Consider the following 25,589-nt stretch of genomic DNA (forward strand, 5'->3'; position numbering starts at 1 on the left):
GAGGAGCTGGCCAGAATTGATTGCAAGAGGGTACTAGCAGGGACGACAGCAGAACAGCAATGACTGGAGTATCTAGGGGCAATGTGGAAGGCATGGGATATATACATGCCAAAGATGATGTAGTATTCTAAAGGGAGGATGATGCAACCATGGTTGACAAGGGAAATCAAAAACAACATTAAAGCGAACAACAACACACACAAAATGCTGGTAGAACACAGCAGGCCAGGCAGCATCTATAGGGAGAAGCGCTGTCGACATTTCGGGCCGAGAACCTTCATCAGGACTAACCGAAAGGAAAGATAGTAAGAGATTTTCAATGAGAGGACGAATAACAGCAAAGATTAGTAGGAAGTTAGAGGATGGGGTTGTTGTTAAAAACCAACAGAAGGCAACTGAAAAAACATAGGGGGAGAAAAGATGAAATATGAAGCCACACTAGGCAATAATATAAAAGAGGATGTGTATCACTATAAATAAATGAACTCTGCGACAATGTTTCATGTAGATGTGCTCGATAGTGGGGAAGGCTTTACCCGTGACGGACTGTACCATATTCACTATTTTTTGTAGGATTTTCCATTCAAGAGCATTGGAGTGTCCATGCTAGGCTACGATGCAGTCAAATACACTTCATCACACATCCATAGAAGTTTGTCAAAGTTTTAGATGCCATGGCAAAACTTTGCAAGTTCCTAAGGAACTAGAGGCACTGCCTTGCTTTCTTCATAAGTGTACTTAAGTTCTGTACCCAGAACAGGTGTTCCTAAATGATAACACCATGGAATTTAAATTTGTTGAACCTCTCCATCTCTGATCCTACGATGACTTCTGGATACCTACTCCTGAAGTCAATAATCAACTCCTTGGTCTTGCTGACATTGAGTGAGAGGTTATTATTCTGGTACCAATCAGCTAGATTTTCCATCTCCCTCCTATATGCTGAATCAGCACCACCTTTGATTTAGCCAACGGCAGTGGTGTCATCAGCAAACTTAAATGTGGTACTGAAGTTGTGCGTAGTCACACAGTCACAAGAAGAAAGTGAGCAGAGTCAGAGGTTAAGCACACATCCTCGAGGGAGATTGTGGAAGAGATGTTGTTGCCAATTCGAACTGACTGGGGTCCACAGGTGAGGAAATCGAGGATACAATTGGACAAGGAGGTATTGAGGCACAGGTCTTGAGCTTATTGATAAGTTTTGAGGGGATAATGGTATTGAATGCTGAGCTATAGTTGATAAAGAGCACCCTGATGTATACATCTTAGTCGATGTTCCAGTGTTGAGTGAAGAGCCAATGAGAGGGCATCTGCAATGGACCTGTTGCTCCAGTAGGCAAATTAGGGTGGATCCAAATTACTTCTCAAGCAGGAGTTGATATGTTTCATCACCAACCTCTCAAAGCACTTCATCAGTGTGCATGTAAATGCTACTGCCTGATAGTCATTCAGGGAGGTTACTGCGTTCTTTTTACACACAGTATTTGTGAAGTCTGCATGAATCCCACAGCACTGTTGACTGCTTTCGATAATAAAGCTAACTTGCTGTTGACAATGTGATAAATAGTTTAATTTTTCACTGATTTCTTGTTCTGGCATAAATGTTAATAACCTGCAGTTATGTATGTGTAATAATTTTAAATTATTACCAGGAATAATAATACAAATAGCCATCTATAACATCACCGGAAACATAAAATGCAGATGCTGGAATCTGAAACATGAATGGAAATTTTATTTGTTTATTTACTTAGCAATACAGCGCGGAGTAGCTTCAAACCATGCCACCCCAGCAACCACCTGACAAACACCATTAACTCTAATGTAAGGGTTAATTTACAATGACCAATTAACCTTCTTTGTACTGTGGGAGTAAACCAGAGTACCCAGGAAAAGCCCACAGATTACACAGTGAGGACATACAGAGACTCCTTACAGTCATGCTGGGATTACACTCCGAACAGTGACACCCCAAGCTGTAATAGTGTCACACTAGCAACAGTGCTACTGTGGCACCTTGAAAATGCTGGAAGAACTCAGTGAAGCAGCTTCAGTGGAAAACAAACCAGTTATTTATAATTGATTACTGGGTCCCTTGTCTTTACTTGGTACTATTAACATGTGTCTGAGTTGTTGTTCTTGCTGGCAGCTTATTTCAATTTGGTCAGTAGAACCCAATGCGTGGAGATGACTCTGGTAAGCGCCTAACAGTAGCAGGTGTACTTACCATCGTGGCTATGTTAAATTTTCAACCCTCACTGTTTGTCTTGCTGCTTTCTTTTGTGCTGGATAACACTTTTAAATGTTGCCGTATGTCTGTGCTCACTTCTCTGTTCCTCTATTTTGCCACACCCCCTTCCCAACTTCACCACCTTTTCCTTTACTTTAAAGCTACAGTACTGTACAAAAGTCTTTGGCAGATATATATAGCTAAGGGTGCCTAAGACCTTTGCACAGTACTGTAGTAATTTTATGTGCTCTACTGTATTGCTACCACAAAAAAACCCACATATTTCATGACACATGTGAGTGATGACAAACCTTGTTCTGATATGTGTCCTTATTGTAGACTGCAAGCGGGAAGGGGTTAGGGAGAGTGGAATCATGGTTGGGAAAGGGGGAGGGAAGTGGAGAGGGAGCAGGAAGCAAAGCACCAGAAACATTCTTTAATGAACACTAAATCCATTGTTTGGAATTAAATGACCTTGCCTGGTGTCTCAGGGTTGGGTATGTCTGCACCTGTGCCACACCCCACTTCCTCTGATACACCTTCTCTGTCACCTGTCCCACACCCTCCCATAGCACTCCTTCGCCATTCCAAAACCCTTTGCTTCCACCAGATTTACAACAACGACAAATAGGGTACTGTGCAAAGGTCTTAGGCATCCTATCTATATATGTGTGCCAAAGACTTTTGCACAGTTCTGTACAACAGCCATATTATTGTCTCTCATGGTGAAATTAGGGAAATTGGTTCTTGAGAAGCTGTTGACAGTCTTGTGGGACAGGAATCACATTAAAATAAAAACCGTTACCATTAACAAAACAGGGGAAGAAATAGGCAGTGTTATGAACCCTGTAACTGGGTCACTTACCAGCACAGATAGAAAGGAAGTCTGATGATATGATTTTTAACAGTATTTATTAGTAAAAGTACACAAAAATAATATCAATGCAGATATACAGATAATATACGTCGTCAATACTAAATCTAAAAGTGCGGGTATGATAATAATAAGAAATAAGCTCTATCGTTGTCTAGGGGATAATGTATTGTCCGTTGGAAATATAAACATCACTCAGTTCATGCAGGCTGCAGCCTTTTGGGGACCGCTGGGTTTGCAATGGTTGGAGAGAGAGAGAGATTTTGAGAAACTTGCCGGCTTTCCTTTTATGATTTTGATCCGTCAGAGTCTCGTTGGTGTGGCCGTTCACTTATGGCCTCTCCTTTAGCTAAAGCCGTTCTTCTGTGACGAGCCCGCCAATCCCAGGCAAGGGAAGGGCGCACATGAGCCCCCCACCGGCTATTAAACGCTGTCACTGGATTTCCAGCGTTTCTCCTGGTGTGTCTAAAGGGGTTGTTCCCCAGACCCTGTTTTATCCTTACTCACAGGGTCTCAGATGTCAATCAGGTTGGGATGATGCAATCCCTCAACCAGCCCACTGCGGTCGTCCCACGAGGGGCTTCAATGAATAGTACAGTACTCAATGCACAATTCCATCTCCAAGAGACAGTAGCCGTTATCAGAGGTTTTTCTTTTGCTGAGACCAGGACACGTTCCAAACCTTGTGGATTCTGCGTGTCTCTCTCTCATTTCCTGGGTCCCAGACCCGAATTAATAGTGATCTTGCGATTCTCAAAAAGGAGGGGGCGACTTTGTACCCTTCGGCCCCTCAGAGTTGCGACACATTCGTAACAGCAGAAATGATGAAGTGGAAGGGAGGGGTCAATTAAATGCAATAAAAAATTATGTGACATGCACATTCTGTCTACTGAACATAGAGATGATTAGAATGAAGCAGGAAGGTCACTAGAGTTGGTTAAGATTATTTTTGTCTTCTTGAATCATTGGGTGGTTTGGGTTAATCAGGAGGTATAGTGATACTGTTTGAGGATTGTGAGAAAATTTAACAAAAGGCATTGAAATTTTATGGTGAGCCTTTAATATTATGAGCTAATTCACTTCTGATTAAGACCTTATTTGTCTGCTATTTCTAATGGACCAGATTGATCAGACCCAAACTACTTGAGTGTCCAGGAGATGTGATACAAGCACAACAAAGTAACTTAAGCCTAATTTATTATCATAAAATAGTAAGCACAAATAAACTACACAAAATGCTATATAGCAAGTCACAAAGCTTTTAGGGTGCACAATATTTAATCACCACTTGACTGTTGCTTTTATCTGGGGAGCTCAGAATTCCGACTCATTTGTGAAACCACTCCTCTGTGCCAGGCACCGATCATGATTTCCTGTCTGGATGAAGTCCAAGGAACTAGAGAAAGCACACCAATAAATACAAACTTCACAAATGTACAGAGAGACACAGAGACAGACAAACTTTTTGATCTGTTTATTCTCATGCCATGAACTCAGCCTGGTTCCTTTCATTCAAACAACACGTGTTCATTAACACAGTGTTCACCATATCCTTTTAAATCAATTAGACACTTCAATGGTCACTGCTCACCCATTAGCTCATGTCATGGACATGTCATTCTTTGGACTGACAGAATGGCATTAATTTTAAATATAAGCAATAAGCCCAAATGCAAAAAAGAATCCATCAAACCAACTTGATGGACACCAACAAAGAATCTATCAGTCTAGCTCTGTAAGTGACCTACGGACATTTAGTCATTAACAGGCATCCTCATGTTAATAGTGCCTGAGACTGAGAAATAATCCAGCTGCATACATTAACAAACCTGAAGTGTTTAACTTTTATGGTCATTCTACATGCTGCAGACTCAGAAAGAGTTAAGTTGTAATTTGAACTGTTCCGGCATACATTCAATGTTTTACAAAATTTTATACAACATTATGTTATCACAAGGTGGAGCAAGAGGAGAAATCATTTTGAATCTGTTATGAACAGGAAATGTAAAGAAAGCTTTGGAATACCATCTTAGACCAATGAAAGAATATCACGACAGATGGCAGATCAGAGGATAGGAATTAGGAGTCATTAGACAATAATGGTGATCATACATTTATAGTTGGATTGAATTTCTCTGCCATAGTTTCAAAGATTCAAAGTACATTTATTATCAATGTAGTATAGAACCCTGAGATTTGCCTTCCCATAGACAACCACAAAAGAAAGAAAATCCATGGAACCCATTCAAAGTAAAATATCAATCCCCAATGCACAAAAGAAAGCGACCCTGAAAATCATCGAAACAGTCTGGCATATTCAGTTTAACTCAGTTCAGTTCAACCTAGCACTGTGTCTTCCATTGACACAGTCTGCAGATCCAGTCCACCTGATTAAAATTGCACAAAATAGCAAAAAAAAAGTGGGTGACAAGAAACCGGAAATACATTATAATATAAACTGCAGAGTCCAATCCACAGAGCACATTGATTAAACCTTGCCCAAGACCCAGAACTTCATCTGCAGTATCAATATTGGTGAATAGGCTAATCACTATCTAAAAAAACTTACCTTAGCAGGTATTACACATAAACAATGGGAAACAATGGGATTATTTAGATAGGAAGATCTTCTGTCAATATGACCATAGAAATTAATAGTATAGAATTAGGAAATCAGGAAATTAGGAAATTCTGCAGGTAGAAATGGTTGCTCAACTATTTTCAGCAAGCCACTTCAGTATACACACCCATTCAATTAATGATCTGTTCGTGCCTGTGATCAGAGTACACAAAGCAAACAGGTTAAAACCTCCTTTGATAATATTATGAATACAAGTTTTAGAAATTCACAAAATGCAGTCCCAAAGGGAATTAAATCTGCTCATACAATATAAATAAGATTTGCTAGCTTTCCAAGTAGCTTTAGAGATTCTTTAGATGCCGTTTTAAATTCCAATAATATGTTACAAAGTAGAAAATGCTAAACATAGGGGCTGAACTTAAATGGAAAATTAAAAGCAAAGAGTTAGGTAATAAATTGAACTTAAGTAGTTCTGTGGAATATGTTGCTTAAATCATTTTAAATTGTAGTTCATCTTGTTGAGAGGCACTGACCCTTAGTCATCTAAGCTATTACATTTTGTGACAGTTCTATTAAATTGAAAACTTCTTATAATCAAACCTCTGCAGTACATCCATTTGTATTCCATGGATCTGGATTAAAGTGTTTTCTCCCCAGCATATGAAAGGATGAAGGTTTATAAATTTAAGTTTAATGAAGGATTACTACATACTGTTTTTAAAGATGTTTTAAATTGAAGTTCTACTTGGTATTAAGGCTTTGTGCTGGATATATTTATGTACTTTATTTCCGCAAGTTTAAATTCCACTAATGACTGATTAAGTTTACTGAGCTTGATTTTCCATGTGTTTAATTTAGAATCAGGTGCCTGCTTATTTATCTTCTGCTTCAGAAACAATGTCCTTGCTTCTGCATAAGTGCTGCAGGGCATTATTTTCGAATGGTAAAGAAATAAGACATGCAACAAGTTAGGAGTTATTTTGTTTTGTTTTTGGAAAATATGAGAAGTGGCATTCCTTTCAAAACTTAAAATCCTAGTCTTTTGTTTTTGGTGAATTATTGTGCTGGTTGTGTGGGGTTTGGTGAGTCATTATGTGAACTGCCACATTGAGTCAATGTGTGGAGACTATTATAATACTGGAGTCTCCTACAATGGATATTCTCAGTCTCAAAGACAGAGGATAAAAAGCAGATTCTACAATGGTTGCAAATTCAAGTGAAATACTCTCAAGTGGTCACTTAATTAGGTACCTCTGACATTTTTTTCCATTCAAAGATGCTCTTCTGCACTCCATTGTTGTAACACATGGTTACTTCAGTTACAGACACCTTTCTGTCAGCTTGAATCTGTCTGGCCAATATCCTCTGTCCTTTCTTATTAACAAGGCAATTTTACATACAGAACTGGTGCTCACTGGACATTTTTTGTTTCCCACAACATTCTCTGTAAACTCTGGAGACTGCTTAACTTGAAATTCCCAGGAGATCAGTAATTTCTGAGATCCTTAAGCCACCCCATCTGGCACCAACAATCACTCCATGGTCAAAGTCACTCAGATCACATTCCTTTCCCATTCTGGTGTTTGGTCTCAACAATAACTGAACCTTTTGATCATGTCTGCATGCTTTTATGCATTGAGTTGCTGCCACATAATTGATTGATTGGATATTTGCATTAACAAGCCGGTGTGCAGGTATACTAATGAAGTGACAACTAAGAGTATATTTTAAATGAAGGACTCAAACTGAAGCATTGGCTGTTTATTCCTCTACTTGATAGTGCCTGATTTGACAGACAGACATACTTTATTGATCCCGAGGGAAATTGGGTTTCGTTACAGTCGCACCAACCAAGAATAGTGTAGAAATATAGCAATATAAAACCATAAATAATTAAATAATAATAAGTAAAATTATTCCACATGGACATAGGTCCAGGACCAGCCTATTGGCTCAGGGTGTCTGACACTCTGAGGGAGGAGTTGTAAAGTTTGATGGCCACAGGCAGGAATGACTTCCTATGACGCTCAGTATTGCATCTCAGTGGAATGAGTCTCTGGCTGAACGTACTCCTGTGCCTATTATGTGCACATAATGGAGTGGATGGGAGACATTGTCCAAGATGGCATGCAACTTGGACAGCATCCTCTTTTCAGACACCACCATCAGAGAGTCCAGAGAATTTGCTGAATTTCTCCAGCATTTTGTGTGTGTTACTTTGGATTTCCAGCCTCTCCAGAATGCCATGCATTTATGAAATGTCATTAAATAGGTAGCTTCTTCTGCCAGTGAACCACAGAGTTTCTGTGGCTCACTCCTATCTGTGCCAAGATTTGTATTGATGAGAGCCAATGCAATTTGCTGAAGAGTTAACCTCACTGAATATTTGGGATGGGACACAGCAATGTGACTTCCATGTAATCACATTAAAATAATAAATATATATTATACAGTATGTCGGCCAGTGTTTGTCTGTCATTATATTTGGCTGAATGAAACAATGTTACCTGAAATTCCTACCTTCACTTGTACTACTTAACTTAACGATTTTCAGGATGACGAGCCTGACTTGATCATCCGCCTATTTCTGCTTTACTCTTAAGTTTGCTTTCAAGGCCACCTGTGTTTAGTAACTGCTTAACACAACGGAAACTTACCATTAGTGCTTTGGTTAGGTTGTGGGAAGAAGATACATCTCTACCAAAGGAGCTGTAGGGGTGCTCCTTCCCTCTGCTAGTTCACCTTTGGACAAGGTGTTACACCTGATCAGGGTCACGTGAAGCCATGGGAGCAGGTGTGAATGGCCATATGAGCAGCCGGTGCATATCCCAATCCTGGTTATGTGACCATTGGAACCAAACAGACCATCTCTGAAGAGTATTGATAATGTCTGGGGTCACCCGTCATGTAAAGACACTGCCCAGAAGAAGACAATGGCAAACCACTTCTGTTGAAAAATTTGCCAAGAAAAATGATGATCGTTAGACCATGAATGCCTACGTCATACGACACAACATATAATGATGATGAGTGGCTTGATGTTTTAGGTTTTGTGGTTAATGACAAACAATCTGTACTCAATCCTGAACTACAGACTAGGCACAGTCTTATTCAATGTTGATCTGGCTGTTTGAATTGTTCTTATCCTGAGCAGCAAAAGGCTCAGCAAGTAAAATGAATCCATCATGGGATGTCTTAGAACACATCCTACTCACAGAACAAGTATAACTTTGACAGCTGACTAAGCTGTACCCATGGCTTTAAGATTTGAAACATTTTTTTTTAATGTTAATAAAATTCAATTTGATAAGTTGTAAGTTACCTAATATTTCCTCTCACAGCTTCTCCTTTCCAAATGTATGGAGACATTTTTGCAACTTTCCTGGATGCATTCCCAAGCAGTACTGAGAAATTGCTGCATCTTCGTGTCCTATTACTGGTCCATCAGGAAATTGACAGCAGAGATTGAGGCTTAAACATTTAAGAATGAATATGGAGGTATTCTGAACATAATGGAAAATACTATTTGCTCTCATGGAACTGTTGGCTTTGTCCAATAAAAACTTGGTTATGATTCACAGACTTTAGAAAACAATATCGAAGCATCGTTCATTGACTTTTTGAGCACCTTCTGCATAGTGACCTCATTTCAATAAAATATTTTGGAACTATGTATTGATTTAAAGTCCTAACACTAAAAGTCATTCTCTCCATAAACTTTCCGTGGACAGTTATGACTATTTCCTGAAATTTGCCAACAACATTTAAAAAAATTTTTTTTTGATTGAATTTTCAAACAGGTTACAGAAAGAGAAAAAAAAATTATCAACCCTTCCCCCCTAACATATCCCTATAGAAAAAAAGAGAAGAAAAAAAGTAAGAAAATAAAAAGAAAGAAAGAAAGAATGCCTGGATATTGGAAGATCCCCACATGCTCCATGGAGTTCATAATAGCTTTAATATGTATATTTATTTCTTTCCCCAGATAACCAATAATTTTATCTTTGGAGCACCAATATATTTAATCCTATTTTTTGTAAATAAGGGTGCCAAATTTTCAGAAATATTTCATATTTATCTCTCAAATTATAAGTAATTTTTTCAAGTGGAATGCAGCTAAAAATTTCATTCTTCCAACGATCTATACTTAAGTACGAATCTGATTTCCAAGTAACTGCAATAGCCTTTTTGGCTACTGCCAATGCAATTTTAATGAATTCTTTCTGATATTTATTCAATTTGGATTTCAATTTTATCCCTTCAATATCACCTAGTAAAAATAATGTTGGATTATGTGGGAGTTGTATTCCAATAGTTTGTTCCAGTAAAACTCTTAAACAACATTTGAGCTAAATTATCTGCAGCAATGAAGACTGACGCAACACATTTTTAGTTGTGTATTAATACAATACTAGAGATAACTAATGTGTGCTCTCTAGTGTGTCAGTAATTATCAGGCATGCTGCTGTAGTGGAGCTCGATGGTAAAATAGGTTATGCTTCAAATAGAACAAAACCATGGGATGCAATAAGTTTGCAGTTGCATCCTCAAGGGAGTTAACAATAAGGAATTGCTGTGACAACACGCACAAAATGCTGGTGGAACACAGCAGGCCAGGCAGCATCTATAAGAAGAAGCACTGTCGACGTCTTGGGCCGAGACCCTTCGTCAGGACTAACTGAAAGGAAAGGTAGTAAGAGATTTGAAAGTAGTGGGGGGAGGGGGAAATGCAAAATGATAAGTGAAGACCGGAGGGGGTGGGATGAAGCTAAGAGCTGGAAAGGTGATTGGCGAAAGTGATACCGAGCTGGAGAATGGAAAGGATCATGGGAAGTGAGGCCTAGGGAGAAAGAAAGGGGAGGGGGGAGCACCAGAGGGAGATGGAGAACAAACAGAGTGATGGGCAGAGAGAGAGAGAAAAACAAACAAACATATAACTAAATATGTCAGGGATGGGGTAAGAAGGGGAGGAGGGGCATTAACGGAAGTTAGATAAGTCAATGTTCATGCCATCATGTTGGAGGCTACCCAGCCGGTATATAAGCTGTTGTTCCTACAACCTGAGTTTGGATTAATTTTGACAGTAGAGGAGGCCATGGATAGACGTATCATATCAGAATGGGAATGGGATGCGGAATTAAAATATGTGGCCACTGGGAGATCCTGCCTTCTCTGGCGGACCAAGCGTAGGTGTTCAGCGAAACGGTCTCCCAGTCTGCTTCGGGTCTCGCCAATATATAAAAGGCCACAGTGGGAGTACCAGACATAGTATACCACACTAGCGGACTCACAGGTGAAGTGTCACCTCACCTGGAAGGATTGTCTGGGGCCCTGAATGGTGGTGAGGGAGAAAGTGTAAGGGCAGGTGTAGCACTTGTTCTGCTTACAAGAATAAGTGCCAGGAGGGAGACTGGTGGGAAGGGATGGGGGGGGGGGAACGAGTGGACAAGGGAGTCACGTAGGGAGTGATCCCTGCGGAAAGCAGAAAGTGGGGGGAGGGAAAGATGTGCTTGGTAGTGGCATCCCGTTGGAGGTGATAGAAGTTACGGAGAATTATATGTTGGACCTGGAGGCTGGTGAGGTGGCAGGTGAGGACAAGGGAAATCCTATCCCAAGTGGGGTGGCGGGTGGATGGGGTGAGGGCAGATGTGCGGGAAATGGGAGAGATGTGTTTGAGAGCAGAGTTGATGTTGGAAGAAGGGAAGGGCCTTTGTTTAAAAAAGGAAGACACCTCCTTCGTCCTGGAATGAAAAGCCGCATCCTGAGAGCAGATGCGATGGAGACGGAGGAATTGTGAGAAGGGGATAGCATTTTTGCAAGTGACTGGGTGGGAAGAGGAATAGTCCAGGTAGCTGTGAGAGTCTGTAGGCTTATGGTAGATATCAGTAGATAAGCCGTCTCCAAAGATGGAAACAGAAAGATCAAGAAAGGGGAGGGAGGTGTTGGAAATGGACCAGGTAAATTTGAGGGCAGGGTGAAAGTTGGAGGCAAAGTTAATGAAGTCAACGAGCTCAGCATGCATGCAGGAGGTGCTGTGGATGTCTACAGGAAAATATTCTAAACACTCCATTTTATTTTCCCTTTTGCAAAAGATATTTTAAATTTCAGGTGGTTGCGATAGAAAAACTTGGTAGATCATTCATACACGTAGTATTTATATGGTTTTTTTTTTATTGAGGTACAGCACGGAATTGGCCCTTCCAGCCCTTTGAGACACACAGCCAAACAGTCCGCTGATTTTAATCTGAGCCTAATCATGGGACTATTTACAGTGCCCAATTATCCTATCAACCGGTACATTTTTGGACTGTGGGAGGAAACCAGAGCACCCGGAAAAAAACAATGCATTCACGGGGAGAATGTAGAATCTCCTTACAGGCAGTGCAGAAACTGAACCGGTTCACCTGTACTGTAAAGTGTTTTGGACCATTTTGGTTTATTTGGACCATGACTTTATGTTGCATTTTATCTTAACTGTTGATATTACAAAGTATTTTTGGGATCACTATGGGCTCTATCACATGTAAGCAAAGCGACATCTGCAAACTAACTGTTGAGAGCAAGTGCTTGAATAGATCAACGTTCACTGTGAAACCTCAGTTTCTACCTGAACGCCTTTGAGTATACAACCCCTTACTTACACAGAGTATCCCTTTACATGAAGGGCATATTTTTAAGGAACTTGCACACCAGGAAGTACATAGTTTTGAGATGAAGCTTGGTCTAATCATGAAGAATTGAAGTCTTATTTTATAGTACTGTGTAATGGTGAGCACTCAATAAACGTACTCCTTGTTTGCGTACTCTCATTTACACAAACATTGTCCTGTCATGCTGCTGCTGTTGCACTGGGTGTACAAACCTCAATATCTTCACCAGTATATTTTCAAAATGGGTTCTAAACTGAGCTGATTCATTTGGGTTGACTTTATGATGCCTTCCACACCACACACGGAGGAATATTTCATTTCTTTTGAAATGGAGATGTGTAAATGTTGTTTGTATCCTGTATTTCAGGTAGCCACTTCTATTTATTTGGTAATATCATTGTATCTACATTGTGGGGTGCATCATATTCTAATTCATATGTAGTATTAAGTTAACTTTGTGGGTAATTAAAGATGGTGTGTCCTGATTCCTAACAGACAGAGTTCATCACTCTCGTAGGAGAGAGAGATAGGGGCTGCCAAGTGTTCACACTGGACAAAAATAGTATGGAGCTATTATTGTGTATTTTGTAAATATTAGCACCTTTCTTTTCACTATTTTTGCTAATTTTTGTAAGTTTGATTTTTGACACACCTAATAAACACCCTTGCACTAAGGGTGTTAAGCGACTCCAGCCATGATTTTTCCTTTGGTCATTACCCATTGTTTCCTTACTACTCTTTGCAGCGCTGGTTTAGTAATACTGATCATACGATCTTCATTGAAAATTTCTGGGATAATAGTCAACAGAAACTACCCAGTGGAGAATCCCTGGCTTTCATCCATGGTCACTGCCAGGTTTCAATGTTGTAAAAATTGTCAAATCTCTCTTCAGTTTCTGAATCAAAATTTAGACATATAGGTGGGAATCACTGAGGAGTGGATTAATGTGGAGTTGTGCAGATTTCAAGGTTGATTTTTCTGTATAAAATTGAATCTGAGTTTTAATTCCAGAGGATTCAATAACTTGCAATGAGGCCATTAAAAAGCTTTGTGAAATAATCCAATGTAAATTTGAAGTGCACAAATGTTTTTTTTTAAAATCACAGACTTAATTATATATGGGATTTGTATTAGCTAAAGAAAGACTTCCATTTACACTTCTAATGAGTCTAGGACATATACATCATTATGTGCTGTGTTGTTTGATGTAGGTGATCATGGTCCCATATCCATGGATGTTCTTGGCAAATTTTTCTACATAAGTGGTTTGCCATTGCCTTCTTCTGGGCAGTGTCTTTACAAGACACAAATTTAGAATAGAGGGCAAGATTAGAGGGGATCTAAGAGGGTCCATTTTTTACCTGGAGTGTTGAGCGCCTGGAATGCATCGCAGGAGAGAATAGTGAAAGCAGAGATGAATAAACAGTTGACATTTCGGGCCAAGACGCTTCTTTGGGACTGAGAAGGAAGGGGGGTCGCCAAAATAAAAAGGTGTAGGGGAGGTGAAGGAGGATAGCTCAGGGGTGATAGGTGAAGCCAGGTGGGCAGGAAAGGTAAAGGGCTTTAGAGGAAGTAATCTGATTGGAGAGAAGAGTGGACTGTAGGAGAAAGGGAAGGAGGGGACCCAGGGGGAGATGTTAAGCAGGTGAGCAGAGGTAAGAGGCCAGAGTGGGGAATATAAGAAGAGGGGAGGGGGAGGGTTTTTAGTTACAGGTTGAATTGGTTAGGACTTTATTCCCTGGAGTGTAGAAGAATGAGGGGTGATTTGATAGAGGTGTATAAACTAATGATGGGTATAGGTAGAGTGAATGCAAGCAGGCTTTTTCCACTGAGGCCAGGGGAAGGAAAAAACAGAGGTCATGGGTTAGGGGAGAAGGGGGAAAAGTTTAAAGGGAACTTTAGGGGGGGCTTCTTCATGCAGAGAGTGGTGGGAGTGTGGAATGAGCTGCCAGATGAAGTGGTGAATGTGGGCTCACTTCTGACACTTAAGAAAAACTTGGACAGGTATATGGATGAGAGGGGTTTGGAGGGATATGGCCCAGGTGCAGGTCAGTGGGACGAGGCAGAAAAATGGTTCGGCACAGCCAAGAAGGGCCAAAAGGCCTGTTTCTGTGCTGTAGTGTTCTATGGCTCTATGGTTATTACCAGAAGGAGAACTCAATATTGATGCCATCAGATTGGAGGCTACACAGACGGAATATGAGATGTTTCTCCTACACCCTGAGGGTGACCTCATCATGGCACAAAAGGAAGCCATCAACTGAAATGTTGGAATGGGAATCGGAATTAAAATGTTTGGCCACCAGTAAGTTCCACTTTTGTTGGATGGAGCGAAGGTACTTAACGAAGCGGTCTTCCAGTTTACTTTAGGTCTCATCAATAAAGAAGAGGCCACCTTGGGAGAACTGGATGCAATAGATGACCCCAGTAAATTCGCAGATGAACTGGAAGGGCTGTTTGGAGGTCTCAATGGAGGTGAGGGAGGAGGTGAACAGTCAGGTGTAGCACTTAGGCCACTTGCAAGCCTGGAGGGAGGGATGAATGGACAAGGGAATGATGGAAGGAGCAATCTCTGTGGAAAGTGGGGGGCAGATATAAAGATGTGCTTGGTGGTAGGGTCCCTTTGGAGTTGGCAGAAGTTGTGGAGAATGATATGGATGGTAAAGACAAGAGGAAATCTGTCACTGTTAAAAGATTGGGTGGCCGTGGACATTTGGAGATTGAAGGAGATGTGGATGAGGGCAGCTTGAATGGTAGAGGAAGAGAGACCCCTTTCTTTGAAGAAGGAATACATCTCTGATGTCCTGGAAAGGAAAGCCTTATTCTGGGTGCAGATAAGTTAGAAACAAAGGAACTGAGAAAAGGGAATACCTTTTTTACAGGAGACAGGGTGGGAAAAGGTATAGTCAAGACAATCGCAGGAATTGGTAGGTTCATAAAACACGTCAGTAGATAGTTTGTCCCCGGCGATGGCAACAGAGAGATCAAGAACGAAGAAGGAGGGTCAAAAATGGACCAAGTGAAATTAAGGGGAAAAGGGAGGTTTGAGGCAGAGTTGATGAAATTGATGAGCTCAGCATGGGTGCATGAAGCAGCACCAGTGCAGTTGTCAATGTAGCATTGAAAGAATTGGGGAGCACTACCGGGGAGACCAGGAACATGGACTGTTCAACATAACCAGTGAAAAAGCATGCATAGCTGGGACCCATGCAGGTGCACATGGCTACCCCTCGAGTCCGGAGAAAGTACAAGGAGTCAGAGGAAAAATTGTTGAGGGCATTCACAGACAAGCACTTGAATATCCAAGGCTTTGAAATGACTGCTGGAAGATGGGATCAGCATGGATGGGTGCCAACTGATCAGGGTGAACAAGCTGGGTTAAATGGCCTGTTTCCATGCTGTGATTTTTACAACCCTTTGACACCGTCAATGGTGCTTTAAAGGCGAGTGTGGAAGATGGGTGAGTGTTCAGCACCATCTACTAGCTCTTTCTTGTCTGCTGCCATAGAAAAGTGTCTGCGTCTAACGGTCTCTCTCTCCCTCTTGCATACCGCAACTGAGGGAAGATCCCTGTGTTTGAATGGTGTCTCTGTCTCTTTGCTGTTGGAGTATGGTACCGAAGTTCTGGGTCTGCAGTTTGTGGATTGGACTATCATTTCTTCTTTCTCGGATGCTATTTTGAGGGACTATGAATCAGGGCCGCCTGCAGATAATGAATGAACACTGAGCTGAACTGCATATGGACTCTTTCGATTTTGTGTTTTATATTCTGTGTTTTCACTCATTCTCTCTTGTTGTCGTTTGCACGATTTGTTTTTTGCGTGTGGTGGTGTTTGATGTTCTTGTTGCCATTTGCGCGTGGGGGTGGTTTGATGTTTTCCTTTGAACGGATTCCATGGTTTTCTTTATTTTGAGGCTATTGGTGGAGAAGATAAATCTCAGGCTTGTATACTGTGCACATATTTTGATAATACATGTACTTTGAATCCTTTGAACCTTAAAGGCAATGGAGTGTTTGAGAATTGCGAGGTAGAAAATAACATATTATTGAAGTAAAAACATTTTGGTGTTTTATACATATCACAATGAAAACATTTTTACATTTCTAGCATCAACTAATTCCTTGAAGTATGGTTTTACAAGGGAATACTGTATATCAAACAAGGGGTAAAATATAACATGACCTGCACCTTTAGCTTGCTTTTCAGAATTAGGTTTATTATCACTGACATACACTCAGTGGCCACTTTATTAGGTGCAGCTATACACCATGTTAATACAATTAAGGTGACTTTAACTCATGACTATAGTGGTGTGCAGAAGATCATCTCTGAATGCAAAAACATGTCAAACCCAGAAGTGGGTAGGCTACAGCAGCAGAAGACCATGAACAGGCACTTAGTGGCCATTTTATTAGGTACCGGAATCTATCGAAGCGGCTGCTGAGTACACGGCATGAAATTGGTTGCCTTACGGCATGATTACAGTGCGTCATACATTAAAAAATATCAAATTAATAATCAAATCAAATGGTTCACATTAATATCAGAGAATATGTACAAAAACAACCTGAAATTCGTACTCTTCACAGATAACTATGAAATAGAGAAAAATCATGAAGAATGAATGACAGAAACATTAGAACGCCAAAGCCCCTCCTCCCCCTCCCATGCACAAGCAGCAGCAGCATTGACTCTCCCCCTACCCCACCCCCAACTTGCAAAAGCAAAATAAGAATTAAGAAATATATTAAACAATAGTACAAAAAGGGAGCAAAACAGTGAGATAGTGTTCACGGGTTCTCTAAATACCAAAGTTTCAAAAGAATTTAATCATGAAGAAACAATCTGTAAGGTTGAACAATCCAAGAGGAACAGTCCAGAAGGTTGAATGAGCTTGCATTAAATGTTCTTGCTTGGTCATCGTCAGAGTGGTCCAGAAGTTATGGTTGCAATATTGGGAAATACAAGGGGTGATTGATAAGTTCATGGCCTAAGGTAGAAGGAATCAATTTTAGAAAACCTTGCACATTTATTTTTCAACATAGTCCCCTCCTACATTTACACACTTAGTCCAGCGGTCGTGGAGCATACAGATCTTGGACCTCCAGAAAGTGTCCACAGCAGGGGTGATTGATGAGTTTGTGGCCTAAGGTAGAAGGAGATGAGTTATACAGCTCTCGTTACATGCACATGCTGTTCAACTCTTTGAGTGATTATGCAGAAAGTTTGAAGTTAATAACCCATCAGTTAATAACTTATCAGGGGTGATCGATAAACTTGTGGCCCAAGGTAGAAGGAGATGAGTTATTAACTTCAAACTTTCTGCATAATCACTCAAAGAGTTGAACTGCATGTGCATGTAACAAGAGCTGTATAACTCATCTCCTTCTACCTTTCTGGAGGTCCACTTTCTACACTTTCTGGAGGTCCAAGATCCGTATGCTCCACGACCGCTGGACTAAGTGTGTAAATGTAGGAGGGGACTATGTTGAAAAATAAATGTGCTAGGTTTTCTAAAATTGACTCCTACCTTGGGCCACAAACTTATCAATCACCCCTCATAAGACTATCCTCTGCTGTCTTGAGCAGGATCTAGCAGTTTTCCTTAACTAAGTTAATTCTTCCAAAATTAGGGAGATTAAATTAATTTGATACTTTTGTGTGTGTTTTGCACAAGTGCAAACTGACTGAGTTAAGGAGATGGAAAAGGATTAGTTGGATGAAATGCTTTTTCCTTTACCGTTTTGAACGGTGAAAGGCATGCGAGTGTTTTTAACACTGAGGAAGAAATGACCCATTTCTTGGTCACCAGTGGAATGTTAACTCAGACTGTGCCCATAATTCAGAGCAATTTTTGTTGAATCTGGGCGCCACAGGTAGACCCGAAGAGAAGAGTGAACTGGGAGGAGTTTAGATGGCATAAGCCTGCAGTTTTGTGGAAAATCTAGATATTTTCCCTCCATTTTAGCTATGTCCTGAATACTGCTATGGTTTAAGTGTGGGTATCGACCCTGTTAAATTTGCCATTTTATGCGTGCACATTTTGTATCTGCAAGCGTGCAATTATTTTGAATGCAGACCCTCAACAGTTGCTGTTGTCTTGGATGAAACTTAATGTGATTTTTTTCCCCTGGAATATCTAGGTCACAGACTAACTGTGATTGAAGATTTGCAGTTGCAATTGTAGCTTCTAGTACTATTGTAAGCCAGCTGCAGAGCAGTACACAGAGAACTTGGTTACATTCCCATCATCTGGGAAATGACTGGCCTACACTTCAATGTTTCCCATGGTAGCACAACAAAGACCGGCTAATGCAGTGATATGGGGAATACAGTTACAAAGTCATGTCCTACTATTCTGCCGTGCTGTAATTGCTCCCTGTTCACAGGCCTATTTTTAACTGGAAATTAGGTTACCTTTACAGCACTTTAACAATGTCGGAGAGGCACCTTTAGTACTGCACTGTTAGATGCTTCCATCCAAAATCTGGGTCAACCTGGCCAATGCCTTCAGAATCAGAATCAGAATTAGGTTTAATATCACCGTCATACGTCATGAAATTTGTTAACTTTGCGGAAGCAGTACAATGCAATACCTAGTTGCGCAATAGCTTTTTTCCTTATAATGGGCCCTTTTTATTTTCTTTACTAACCCTCTATCCAGATTAAGATTTATAAAGTTCAATCATTTAATTTCATATGGTGTACTGTCTGATACATTGCGGTGCGGATTTGTAACTGGACAACTCATCACGCAGCATCCACACAAATGAGATTTCTCAGTTTGGCTGGGCCAGAAGTTGTTTACCCCAAGACGAATGAAGAATCTGATAGGAGAGGGGAGTTGTCCATGGGAGGAAGTTCGTCCATCAGATTGTTTGTTGCCAGTACAATTTAGAGTCATTGAGCACTACAGCACAGAAACAGGCCTTTCAGCTCTTCTAGTCCATGCCAAACTGTTTTACTGCCTAGTCCTGTTGACTTGCACCTAGACCATAGCCCTCCAAACCCCTCCCATTCATACACTTATCCAAATTTCTTTTAAATATTGCAATTGAAACCACATCCACCACTTCTACTGGCAGCTCGTTCCACACTTGCCCCACCCTCCGAGTGAAGAAGTTTCCCCTCAGCTCCCTTTCACATTCAACCTACGACCTCTAACCCTGGCGTAACCCTCAGGCTCGGCCAGTACGTGATTGTCTAGGGAAAACATCTTCTGGCCAGTTAGAATTCTCTCCATGGTACATCTGTAGAAATTTGCCTTATCAACATATTTATATGTACAGAAGAATATATTTTCTTATTTTTACTGAATTGACTTTAATAAGTTTAAGCAATCAAGTTCACTTTTTATTTGCTTTTATTTATTGAGATAGAGAGGGAAATAGGCCCTCCCAGGCCTTCAGACAATGGTGCCCAGCAATACTCCATTTTAATCCTAGCCTACTCACGGGCCAATGTGCAATGACCAATTAATCTACCAACCGGGAGGTCTTTGGATCACCTGAGGAAACCCACGCGATCAGGGGGAGAACGTACAAGCATCTTAGAGGCAGCAGCATGAATTGAACCCTGGTCGCCCATACTGTAAAGCATTGTGCTAACCATTGCACTACCTGGCCACCCCAGAAGTAACTCAGAAACGAAGTACTTCCTTCCTTTCAAATAGCCTGAAGTAGGACTTGAAGAGATGTTAATGAGGGAGATCTATTTGGTAGCCATATATTGCATGTTTAGCATGCAAAGACGGATCCAGAAATCTTTCCATCTGTTTTATTGCCATCCGGGTCATGGGCTTTGGCAAACTTACCAAAATGTCTTATTTGATGCTCATGTAGTAGTTTGTAGCTGTTAATGCATTTATTATAAACTGATTTATACCGAGTGACAAAAATGCAAGTAACAACATTGAATAAATACTTTCATTGTGCAAGAATTAATTTGATATTCTACCTTCTCCCCAAAGTAAGTTTTTTTTTAAAGGGAAGTGTAGCTTTAAATGTAATATTAGTAGAACTGCATTTGATTGAACTACTCTCTTCACATGTGAGCTGCAGGAATAATTAAGAACCATTTAGATTATCTAGAACATTTGTCTCTTCGCCATTTTTTCTCAAATGTGAAATATTTTTAGTTGACCTATTTTTTTCCCTCCTCTTCCCATGTGATTGCTGTAAAGTATTGCCTTCTGAAGTTGACACCTCATACCAGGAATTTTGCAGGATGTGTTAAAGGAACAAAAAAATCTTCTCAACACAATTGGGAATGTTCAGGAAGTTATTTAAATACAAAGCATTTGAAAAACAGTGCGCAATGAATCATGTGTCTAATCAATGAGTTATTTGAAATGATTTTTTCAGTTGCTGAGATATGTAGAATTATGAAGAGTGAGGGTTGAGAGTAGCACTAATTCAAGACTTAACTATATTTTCTTCTATCTGAGACTTTGGTATGGTGCCCCAACCTGATACTTATGCATGGACCATCTGCAGAAACTAAAGGCCATGCAAGTTCCAGCTTTGGTGCCCTACATATAGTACTGTGCAAAGACTTAGGTACATATAGATAGCTAGGGTGCCTAAGACTTTTCAAGTCAATTCAACTCAACTTCTATTGTCATTTCGACCATAACTGCTGGTACAGTGCATAGTAAAAATGAGACAACATTTTTCAGGACCATGGTGTTACACGACACAGTACAAAAAACTAGACTGAACTACTTAAAAAAAAACGCAGAGAAAGCTACACGAGACTAGAGACCTACACTGGACTGCATAAAGTGCACAAAAACATTGCAGCCATTACAATAAATAATAAGCTGGACAGTAGGGCAATTTTACACAACACTGTAATAATTTTATGTGTTGCACTGTACTGCTGCGGCAACAAAAACTAATTACATGACATATGTGAGTGATGATAAACCTGATTCTGATATGGGTCTCTATTGTGGACTGAGAGTGAGAAAGGGGCAGGGAGAGGGGAAACATGGTTGGGCAAAGGGGATGGGACATGTGAGGGAGCAGGAAGCACCAGAGACATGTTCTGTGGTGATTAGAAAATCAATTGTTTAGAATCAAGTGATCTTACAAGGTGTCTCAGGACTGTGTGCGTCTGCACTATGCCACCCCCTCCCTGATCCCTGGCACTCCTTCTCTGCCAGTTGTCCCACACACATGGTACTCCACCCTTTGCCATTCTCAACATCCCTTGCTCCTGCCAGATTTATAAACTTGCTCTCCACTCCACATTGACAAATATAGTACTGTGCAAAAGTCTTATGCACCTTAGTTATACGTATGTGCCTAAGACTTTTGCACAGTACTGTAGATTTAAAAGCAATCATCGAGATGTATGGTTTTGGCTTTGATTCAAGCTTTTTTTCTCTGGAGACTATAGCTCTGAACAAGAGAGATTTCTGTAGATATCCCCATGGTGACAATGTTTAGTTAAACAAGTGCAACTTTAGAGGACTTGTACAAGCCTCCGAATAGGTCATGTAGTAAAAACAATTATTAATAACATAAAGAGATTTATCCTCCCTTTGAAACATCTAACAAAAGGTCAAATTGTTGAACAATACATAAGAGCAAGAAATAGAAACATGCAGTTGATAACTGAATGTAACTTGTAAATGGTTCAATGTATTGATCTTCCTTAAACTGTTTGTATTGACATCATCAGGAGGTAGGAGAGGAGAGTAGTGGGTAGCATTGAACTCCATGTGTATGTCTTGCTGTGTATTCATGATGAGACCTGTCTTATCTTTGACCAGACTAATTAGCAGAGCGATTGCTTAAGTAAACAGATAAAATACGTTTTTTTTCAAATTGAGATAAAACATGAAGGATGCTTTGCCAAAGAATATGCTGGGCAGTAAAACTGTGGCAGGACTCAACAATTTATGCAAACAACTTGCGATGGTACTCCTGTAGCTGATGTCCTGGTAGCATTTTAAACAGGACATGTTGTCTTCAGAGACACACTTGGATAGTCAAGTCAAGTCAAGTCTCTTTTATTGTCATTTCGACAATAACTGCTGGTACAGTACATAGTAAAAATGAGACAATGTTTTTCAGGACCATGGTGTTACATGACACAGTACAAAAACTAGACTGAACTACGTAAAAAAAACCCACAGAGAAAGCTACACTAGACTACAGACCTACATAGGACTACATAAAGTGCTCAAAAACAGTGCAGGCATTACAATAAATAATAAACAGGACAATAGGGCAGTAAGTTGGTGTCAGTCCAGGCTGTGGGTATTGAGGAGTCTGATGGCTTCAGGGAAGAAACTGTTACATAGTCTAGCTGTGAGAGCCCGAATGCTTCGGAGCCTTTTCCCAGACGGTGCTTGGATGTTCCCCTTTTTATTACCTGGTCTCACAGCCTAACAATAATGTAACATTTTAATTCTCTGCTCTTTGAGATCCCTTACAGTTAATGACAGCAACTACTGCCCTGTGATTAATATCCCACCTTCACCAACCTCAGAATCCCTAACGACAAATGCCCTACTTTGCTGCTGGCAAAGCGTGGCAAGACAATTTGGTGTTAGACAATGAGACTAATCCCTCAAATTGCACCAGGCTTCCTGCTGGTTTAATGAATGACTAAAATCTGCTGTATGTGTACTCAAATGTCAATTGGCAAATTTAGAATTCTATTTGGTAAATTCAATGAAGTGAGTTTGATAACTTTGAATCAATTTCTTTATTCATCCTTTCATTGATATCTTTGTCTTTATTTCTTCTAGACTTTACCATTCCTTACACTCTGCGGTCTTAGTCCGATACAATATGGCTACATGTGTCCTAAATCAGACTCATGTTTAAAATTAGAGGGCATAGGTTTAAGTTAATAAAGGAAATATTTAAATGACATTTGGGGGCAAGTTTTTCATACAGTGTGGATGGCAGGTTTTTGGACTGAGCTGATAGAGGAGGTGGCATAGGTGGGAACAATTGAAATATTAAAAAGACATTTGAATAGATTCCATGGATAGGAAAGAAATGAATATGGGCAAACATAAATTAGTGTAGATTGACATATCGAACAGCGTAGGCGGGTTGGACCGTGTGACCTGTTTCCATGTTGCATAAACCCATGAATCCAAAGCAAATACAAATTAACATTATTTTAAGCACGCAAACTATTTTCACGATGAAACATTAGATGAGAGAATATTGCCACAGTTTTGTGGGTCAGCAGTGAGTGGGAAGTGACCTGTACTGCTTTTCATGATATTTGCACCCATTTTATATGGATTTCCCCAGAGGGTACATCCTTTCTGAAGTTAACCCGACATCACTGCCTTACTCAGAGAAAAGATGCTGGTGAGGGGTATTTGGAAGTGTAAGTTAGTGAATCCAGAACAAGGCTTTGGCAGACAGCAAAGCTATACTGGACAGTTTAGCTGGCTGTCAAATTTGTCAAAAGTGTTACAAATGTTTCTGAATGTCAAAGACATTGAGAAAATAAATAGAAACTATTAAAATAGATGAATCCCAAAAATAAGGAAAGTACAAAATCTTTCATAAAATATAATTTTATGAAATATGTATATTTTAACCACATGGTTAAGTCATTAACTGATAATTTTGTTTAAATTGATTTGCAGCTCTAAGCATTAATAAGTATTCTGTTGGAATTTGGAATTTGTGTGAAAGAAAATATGGATTTTCCCCCTTTTTTATAATGATTTCTTTAAAGAGCTCAAACTGTTACTGATATGAAAATAAATTAGTTTGGAACTTCAAGCAATCATCAAAAGATTGCTTATGCATATCCTTAGCCAAATGCAATGTTTCATGATTTGGATCAAAGCATCAGATCATTGTCATAAACAAGGTAGCTCAAATCCTGAAGATTCAAACATCGCCTCAGTACATCTAGTTTGAGAATATTATGCACTGTATCAGTTATTGTACCTTCAAAAGGATCATCATAGCTTGTCACACCAGCCAGCCAGCCACTCTAGTGTTGTTTGGTTGATGTTGGGTTAGTGTCAACTTAATCAGGTGAGAGTGTGGCAGTTGCGCAGAACGTGTTCAATGTTCTGCACACTTTCATCACACTCATAGGATTCGCTGGTCTTTAAGCCCCACTTCAACATGTTGTCTCCCGTCCTACACACTCCCGCTCTCGTTCTGATGAGAGCACACCCCTTCCGTCTGTCACGCAGTGCCCCGTCTGGCAGCATTTCTGTGGGGTCTTGCACTGTATTGTTTGGTGGGTTTCTGGCTTCTGTTTGTTGCCAGAGGTCAATCCTGTATGTTTGGGGGGGATGATCCGTGTGGTAGTCCCTCCACTGTAGCAAAGGATGAGGTTTATGGGTTAAATGGCTTTGTGATTTAGAATACATTTTTATTCGTGCAGGCCTTATTGAATTGAAGTCATGCTTGGAAAGAGACCATAGTCAAGATCTTCACAGTAAAAAGATGTGTGATAAATGTAGATGGAAACAGGTTATTTACCATAGTACTGTGACTGAGAAGCTAGAAGGTTGATATAGATAATTAGTTTCGGACTATGAAACAATGATTGACCCACATATGAAATATTGATCTGTAAATCTGATATCCTGAATTTATGAAAGGAAGATAGTTCTGAGACAATCACTAACTGCCACTTAAGAGATTCAAATTTTATTTTTGTTCAAGTTATCAGACACTATCCAGTTGTGAAATTCTTTGGAGAGAGAACCAGCATGAACTGTTGAGAAAATGCAGCTGAACATTGAGGAATCTTCACTAAAGACCACCATTTTTAAGATTAGCATTTGAATCATTTGTTGTTAGCAAAGTCTCAAAAACTGGGTATTTTCAGTTATGAAGAAAATCTGTAGGCAAATGCATCAACTTGTAGTTGAATGATCCATTTGGTTTTCACTGCCAATTTTTTAGTATTCCAGAACCTTTCTTCTCTCTCTAGTTAGTGATAAGCAAAGTCAATTGCCCATCTATGAATAAATATGATTGGTCAGCAGTCTATGCAAATTTTCTACATTTTGAAAACAACATTCTTAAAGCAGACTAACATTATAAAAGAGGTATGTGAAGAAAGAAAGAAAAACATTATGTTCCTGTGTTTATTTTCAACTATCAGCAATGGAAGATGAAAAATCCAAGCTGACTTCTGCTGAAGGAAAGATCTTTGGATTAAGTATGGAGTGATATTCTGCAATTCTAATGACTAACTTTAGCTACCTCAAGTATTTCATTTAAATTCAAAATAATTTTAGCC

General features: G+C 40.0%; 1 protein-coding gene across 18 annotated transcripts in view; it reads left to right on the forward strand.

The window, feature by feature from the left end:
• atp2b2 (ATPase plasma membrane Ca2+ transporting 2) overlaps positions 1-25,589 on the forward strand; it is an 873,878-nt gene that overhangs the window by 293,478 nt on the left and 554,811 nt on the right. The window lies entirely within an intron of this gene.

The sequence above is a fragment of the Hypanus sabinus genome, chromosome 19, assembly GCF_030144855.1.
Source record: "Hypanus sabinus isolate sHypSab1 chromosome 19, sHypSab1.hap1, whole genome shotgun sequence".
Taxonomy (NCBI): domain Eukaryota; kingdom Metazoa; phylum Chordata; class Chondrichthyes; order Myliobatiformes; family Dasyatidae; genus Hypanus; species Hypanus sabinus.